The 6,703-nt window shown below is 44.7% G+C and overlaps 1 pseudogene; it reads left to right on the forward strand.

Annotated features, from left to right (window-relative positions):
* The first annotated feature begins 532 nt into the window (after nt 1-532).
* Nucleotides 533-3,529, forward strand: LOC144710796 (25S ribosomal RNA; annotated as a pseudogene).
* Nucleotides 3,530-6,703: the final 3,174 nt, after the last annotated feature.

Here is a 6,703-nt window from a genome sequence, read left to right on the forward strand (position 1 = left end):
GTGAGAAGCTTGGCTATTATGTCAATCGACAAAACTCTTTTATTTATCCGCTCCTAAACGCTCGTAAACTCGCACCTCCAAGACCTTGTGCGCTAGACCATAAAATTCATTCTTCTAAATCAGAACCTACAGCTCTCTCATAATTGTGTAGATAAGAACAGTGGCTATATTTAAAAAAGAGAGGGAGAGGCGTGGAAGCAGGGAAGATTAAGATTGAGACGAGCGTGAAGATTAAGATGAAGACGCGGGAGCTGAGAAGTCACTTATTTTTGTCACCTTTTTCATTTGATTTTATTTTTCTAAAAGAAAAAAGGCGCGAGGAGCAGGAGCGAAAAGCCACCTCTTTATACGCTGGATAACCTCGTCGGGATCTTTTTTGGTGTTCAGCTCCTATTCAAAATAATGCATTGGATGGATGCCCCAGCATTGAGAAGGAAGGACGCTTTCAAAGGCGAAAGGCCATGGGTAGATACCATTTGTGATCCATGGATCTCCGATCAGGAAACCGCGTCCAAGCTCTATGGCTTGTCTACGCTCTTTGGACTTTCAAAACTTAGCGAACTAAAACATCTGAGTACCTAAAGGAAAGGAAATCAACCGAGACCCCGGTAGTAGCGGCCAGCGAGAGTGGACTGGGGTTTGAATTAAAAAAAGTTTGTTCTGGTTTCATTCGATTTGTTGTGAATTGGATGATGGAAAAACCAGCAAGCAGCAAGCGTAGGCTGTGTTGCCGTAGCATGCCCTACTGAGTTGTACAAAGTCAGCAACTGGGGCGCAAACGTAGGCAACACAAGACTTACAGGGTGGGGCGGGCAGTGAACTATAATTGTAAAGGTTGGAAGATCTGTCCAAAGCATGTGATAGCCATGTAGATTCATTCCCATGGTTCGATCCTTCCCAGTAAAATGCGGCGTGTTCGAATTCAAATTGCTTTTACGCGAGAAAGGGGGACCACCCTCTAAGCCTAAGTATTCCTCAATGACCGATAGCGTACAAGTACCGTGAGGGAAAGGTGAAGAGAACCCCATCGGGGAGTGCAATAGAGAACCTGAAATCCGATGCGAACAATCAGTCGAAGGAGAGGAGCGCGGGGGCACTCACTCTAACGGCGTACCTTTTACATGATGGGTCAGCACGGAAATGGGAATAGCGGCTTAAGCCATTAGGTGTACGCTTCAGAGGTGGAATATTCTAGTTCTTCCTATTTGACCCGAAACCGATCGATCTAGCCATGAGCAGGTCGAAGAGAGCTCTAATAGGCCTTGGAGGACCGAACCCAAGTATGTGGCAAAATACAGGGATGACTTGTGGCTAGGGCTGAAAGGCCAACCAAGATCGGATATAGCTTGTTTTTCACAAAATCTATTTCAGTACAGCGTATGATGCCAATGGCCCGAGGTAGCGCACTCAATGGGCTAGGGTGGCCCCATTTAGCTTTACCAACCCTAGGGAATCTCCAAATACAGACCGTCATCATTTGTACAGACAGACTTTATAAGTGCTAAGATCCAAAGTCGAGAGGGAAACAGCCCAGATCGTACTCTAAGGTCCCTAAGCAATCACTTCGTGGAAAAGGAAGTGATCGAGCGATGATAACCAGGAGGTGGGCTTGGAAGCAGACATCCTTTGAAGAAAGCGTAATAGCTCACTTGTCTAGCTCCATGGCACCGAAAATGTATCAGGGCTCAAGTGATTCATCGAAGCGGCGAGACCTTGAGCTTTTTCAAGTGTTAGTAGCGGGACGTTCTGTCAATCCGGGAAGGTTTTGGTGACAACACCTGGAGATATCAGAAGTGAGAATGCTGACATGAGTAACAAAAAATCTTGTGAAAAACACGATCGCCTGCTAGTGGAAGGCTTTCAGCGTTCAATAAATCTAGACAGAGTGAATCGGTCCCTAAGGAACCCCAGAAAGGGCTGCTGTCTGATGGGTACACAAAAGTGACGAAGTTGCTTTGACTACTTAACCACGGGTGTCTGTTGGAGCGAATTAGATGATCGAGCCGAGTTACGTGACTTCATAGCCTCGCTCTCCTTTCCCTAATATTCATCTTGAGTCATCGCTACGTGCCTTAACTAATTCAGACCTTAATAGTCACGAGGATCTTTATATATAGTCGTGACTGTTGTCATAGTCTGGTTGAAACTTCCAGGAAAAAACTGCAAATTGGGAGGGCGATCCTCCCGGTGAACTGACGGTACCCCAAACCGACACAGGTAAACAAGTATAGTATACTAGGGCGCTTCGAGAGGACCATGTCGAAGGAACTTGGCAAAATGACCCCGTTACTTCGGGAGAAGGGGTGCTCTCCTATCTTTTGACTAGGAAAGCAGCACATAACAGGGGGTAGCGATTGTTTATTAAAAACACAGGACTGTGCTATGTGGTAACATGATGTATAGAGTCTGACACCTGAGCGGCATTGGAAGGTCGGAAGGAGAAGTGTGATCAGCTTTGAGTGGAAGCCCCGGTAAACTGCGGCAGTAACTCTAACTGTCCTAAGGTAGCGAAGTTCCTTGTCGCATAAGTAGCGACCTGCACGAATGGTGTAACGACTGCCCCGCTGTCTCCGACATGGACCCGATGAAAATGAATTCTCCGTGAAGATGCGGAGTACCAACGGCTACATGGTAAGACCCCGTGCACCTTAACTATAGATTCGCATTGACAAGCTTGATCGAATGTGTAGGATACGTGGGAGGTTATCTGATTTTAGATAACCAATCCTGAAAGACCACTCTTTTGTCTAAGGATGCCTAACTGCCGCATCGATCATTCGGGGGGGCGGGACACTGAGAGGTGGGTAGATTATCTGCGGTGGATGCCTCCTAAAGAGTAACGGAGGTGTGCAAAGGTAGGCTCAAGCGTTGATTCTGCTCATGAGCATAATGGTATAAGCCTGCCTGACTGTGAGACCGACTGGTCGCACAGAGATGAAAGTCAGCCATAGTGATCCAGGAGTCCCGTGTGGGAGGGAGTCGTTTGGCACCTCTTGTACAGGCTGATGACTCCCAATAGTTCTTATTGACGGAGTCGTTTGGCACCTCGATGTGGACTCATCACATCCTGGGGTTGAAGAAGGTCCCAAGGGTTCGGTTGTTCACCGATGAAAGTGGTACGTGAGTTGGGTTTAGAACGTCGTGAGACAGTTTGGTTCCTATCTATCGTTGGTGTTAAAGGAAGAATTGAAAGGAGCAACCCCAGTACAAGAGGACTGGATTGGGCCAACCTATGGTGTACCGGTTGTTATGCCAATAGCAGCGTCGGGCCGCTAAGTTTGTATGGAAGAACTGCTGCTTAGCGGGAAATCCTTCTCTATACAAGTTCTCGTACGAGGTTTTCGAACAGAACTTTAATAACAAAAAGTAGAATTGAATGAGCAAACAGAGGCGCGAGGTGCGATTTATGAGCAGGAGCGAGGCGCGGAAGCGGTGAATATATTAAGATTCAGACGAGCGAGCGGGTTATGAAGATGAAATTATCATAGTTTGTTTGCTTGTTCCTGCAGCCCATCTTCTCTTTATCTTTGAGTTGTATACGCACGCTGGGTTCCTGTTCATGCACTGGAGCCCTTACCAATTATGAGAATCTCCTCCTCAGTAGGTAAGTAGTAGACAGTGACAGAGCGGTTATCATATTGATTGTTCCGTATGCGTTTGTCTATAATTTATTTTCTGGTGCTATGTTATATGATATTTAGTTAGCCTGACTTTGTAGTGAAGAGTGTGAGGCGCGAGAGCGGGAGCGACGAAGGCGCGAGTGAGCGGGAGCAATAAATTAATCTTCATGTTACGAAATTCAGAAGAAGAAAACACATAAAATTAATAAGAACGAAGGTTCAGCATGAACTGCAAAACTGCAAGTAAAGCACTCATGTTCTCTTTTGCTCGTAGTACCCCGCAACCTACTTATTAGTAATCGACTCGACCAACTTTACCGCTTAGGCTATATCGTATAAATATGGATAGATATGGTATTCTATTAACCTGATTAAGGTATACTGTACTACAATAAAGTAGTACTCGTATACGGCTCTCACATAAATAGGTATGTCGTATCATATAAAAAGATAACAATAAGGTAGCTCCGTTCCATGGTACTGAAGGTTCGCTTGTGTTACACAAACGGTTAGGCTGTGTTGCTTGTTCTCTTTCTTTACTTCATAACCTACTCTCACCACACCGAACTTGTATGTAATCGAATCCAGATCAGCCGAATGAACATGATCCTGAGCCAGGATCGAACTCTTAATGCATGAGATTCATTCTTTATGTAATGTAAACATAACTTTACTTCTTCGCTCGTCCGCTCGCCCGTATTCATCTTCACGCTCGTCTTCATCTTCACGCTCATCTTCATCTTCACGCTCATCGCGTCTTCTTCTTCTTTCTTCTGATTAATTTCAGTTATCGTTTTTCTAATAAATCAGAAACCTTCGTAACAATTTTTCCAATGCTCCTAAAGTCGCGCGTCTCTTCGCTCCATCAGTCGCGTCTTTATCTTAATATTCACCGCTTCCAAGCCTTGTTCATAAACAAAGCAGATTCGGAATTGTCTTTCATTTCTATTGAAGAACATTTGGTTACGAAAGTCAAGAAAGCTCCCAACCCACAATCCCACAAACCTTTTATCCATTCTCGTTCCCATTCACGCCGGGACTCCCATTCCTCCTTTTCCCCTTTTTTCATAAGGTTATCCTCCCTCAATTCCTCCGAGTTCCTCGAGTCCTACAAACATAAAACGATATGCGCACTTCCAACCAATACCCATTCTCATTCACACCACAGACAAGACACTCCACGCCTATGGCGGATTCTTCTCCTTCGAATATCCAACTGGGATGATGATTCCAGTCTTCCACCTCGATCCCCGCTCCCCTATCTGTGCCTGATCACGTCAGCCGATCAAGGAAGAAAGGATACACTTATGGTAGGGACACTCTCTCCACAGCGAGCAGACTCGCTCTACTCGTCCTCACACTCTGTGACTCCTTGCTTCGCCCCATCTGCTCCATCGCTTCTTCACTCTGTCGCGTCTTCATCTTTATCTTCACCACTTCCGCGCCTTTGGAACCTCTTTTCTTGCAGAACGTTGTACTTCAACAATTGCAATGTTCAAGAAATAATTTATTTACATCAATGACTTCTCTACGTTTCTCAGAATTATTAAGTTATGTTTTTCTTGTACAACCTGAAGTTTACACGTGTGAAATGATTGAAGTTTCTGAGAAATCAGAACCTTCCCATTAACACTTCGCGTTACCTTTATCGTGCTCTATTCTCTCCATCTTCTGGCATAAGCTATTTATGATGAGCTCGTCAGAACCTTCTCGGCAATAGAACATCTAATGTATATGACTCCAGTTGCTCTCTTAGTGTAAATTGTGTTATTAATTAAATTGTGAACCAAGAATTGATAAAAGAGAAAAAATATTTACAAGAATTGTGCTATTAGTTCCTAATCTTCCAGGCGTTGGTAAAAGAAAGAGATGGAGTATGTTTTTCCGATAAATAAGAGCAGTCATAACAACATACAAGTGGCGTTTAGATTAGGAATTTTTGTTTGGAGGTTCTACAAGAATTAAGAACCCGCTCGCTCATCTGAATCATAATCTGAACGCTCATTTTCATCCTCATATATGAACGCTCGTCGTCATCTGAAGATTCCCCGCTTCGCGCCTTGATCAGAAAATACTATTAACTACAAACATTCAAGAACGTCTAGAAACGATGAGCCGCCTCCATTATGTAAACATAACTTCACGAGATGCTTGGGCATCAGGGTAAAGGTATAGAACCTATAGAGAATGGCCAGTGTCATCTTTACCTGACGGTATCGTCCTTCCCCAAACATATCCTAGGCCCAGCCTGCAATGAAACTCCAAGGACACAAACACATTTTGACAATAAAGCCACTGTGGAAGAAGGGGTCATGGCCCTGGACGGTAAAGTTTGACATCTAGGTTCCGACAGAGGAAGAATGAAAAAGCTACAAAGACGTTGCTAGTCTTTTACCTAGGAGATGTAGAAGGAGCTTAGCGCATAGGAGCGAAGTCAAAGGTTCTGAAGCGAAGGTTACGAAGTAACCGTCTTTAAACCAACGCACAGGTTGGACCTTAGGTTCTGAGGTCACAAAGAAAGCACTCCAGTCGTACTCCATTCTACCTATTGAGTAGGGGACATAAGTAACCATGTCTCCTGCTTTTCTTTCAGAACCATCAGGTTACGAGGTCATCCTTGCGTGGGTCCTACATAGACACAGTAAATATCACATTAGATACCTAAAGTAAGTTGCATTTATTACATGACAGGGTGGATGGAAGGTCATAGAGAGCACACCCAAAAGGACTGCTCTTAATTCCAAGGTGCGAGTGAGTGGGCGCGAGGAGCAAAAGCGAAAGCGGGAGCGAAGTTCTTGCAGAACGTATCATTTTTGGAGCTTGGAGGGCTAGACGTGGGTCACCTGAGGGCAGGGTGCAGCCGGAGAGTCTCCGCAATGGATGCATGTAGGATAACTTCCCAAGGAAAAGTAGGTCAAGAACCCTGCAAGCCGAAGATAACCATGTTTCAAGGTACAAAGTAATAAGTAGGGTTTTCGACTTGTTATGTGAGTATGAAAATTTTCCTCCCTCTATGCTGAGAGGGAAATGATCGGTTGTTTCTTTGATCAACAAGTAAGCGAGCTAAGGTTAGGTAGTTCAGT

Source organism: Wolffia australiana, chromosome 12, assembly GCF_029677425.1.
Source record: "Wolffia australiana isolate 7733 chromosome 12, ASM2967742v1".
NCBI classification, from domain to species: Eukaryota; Viridiplantae; Streptophyta; class Magnoliopsida; order Alismatales; family Araceae; genus Wolffia; species Wolffia australiana.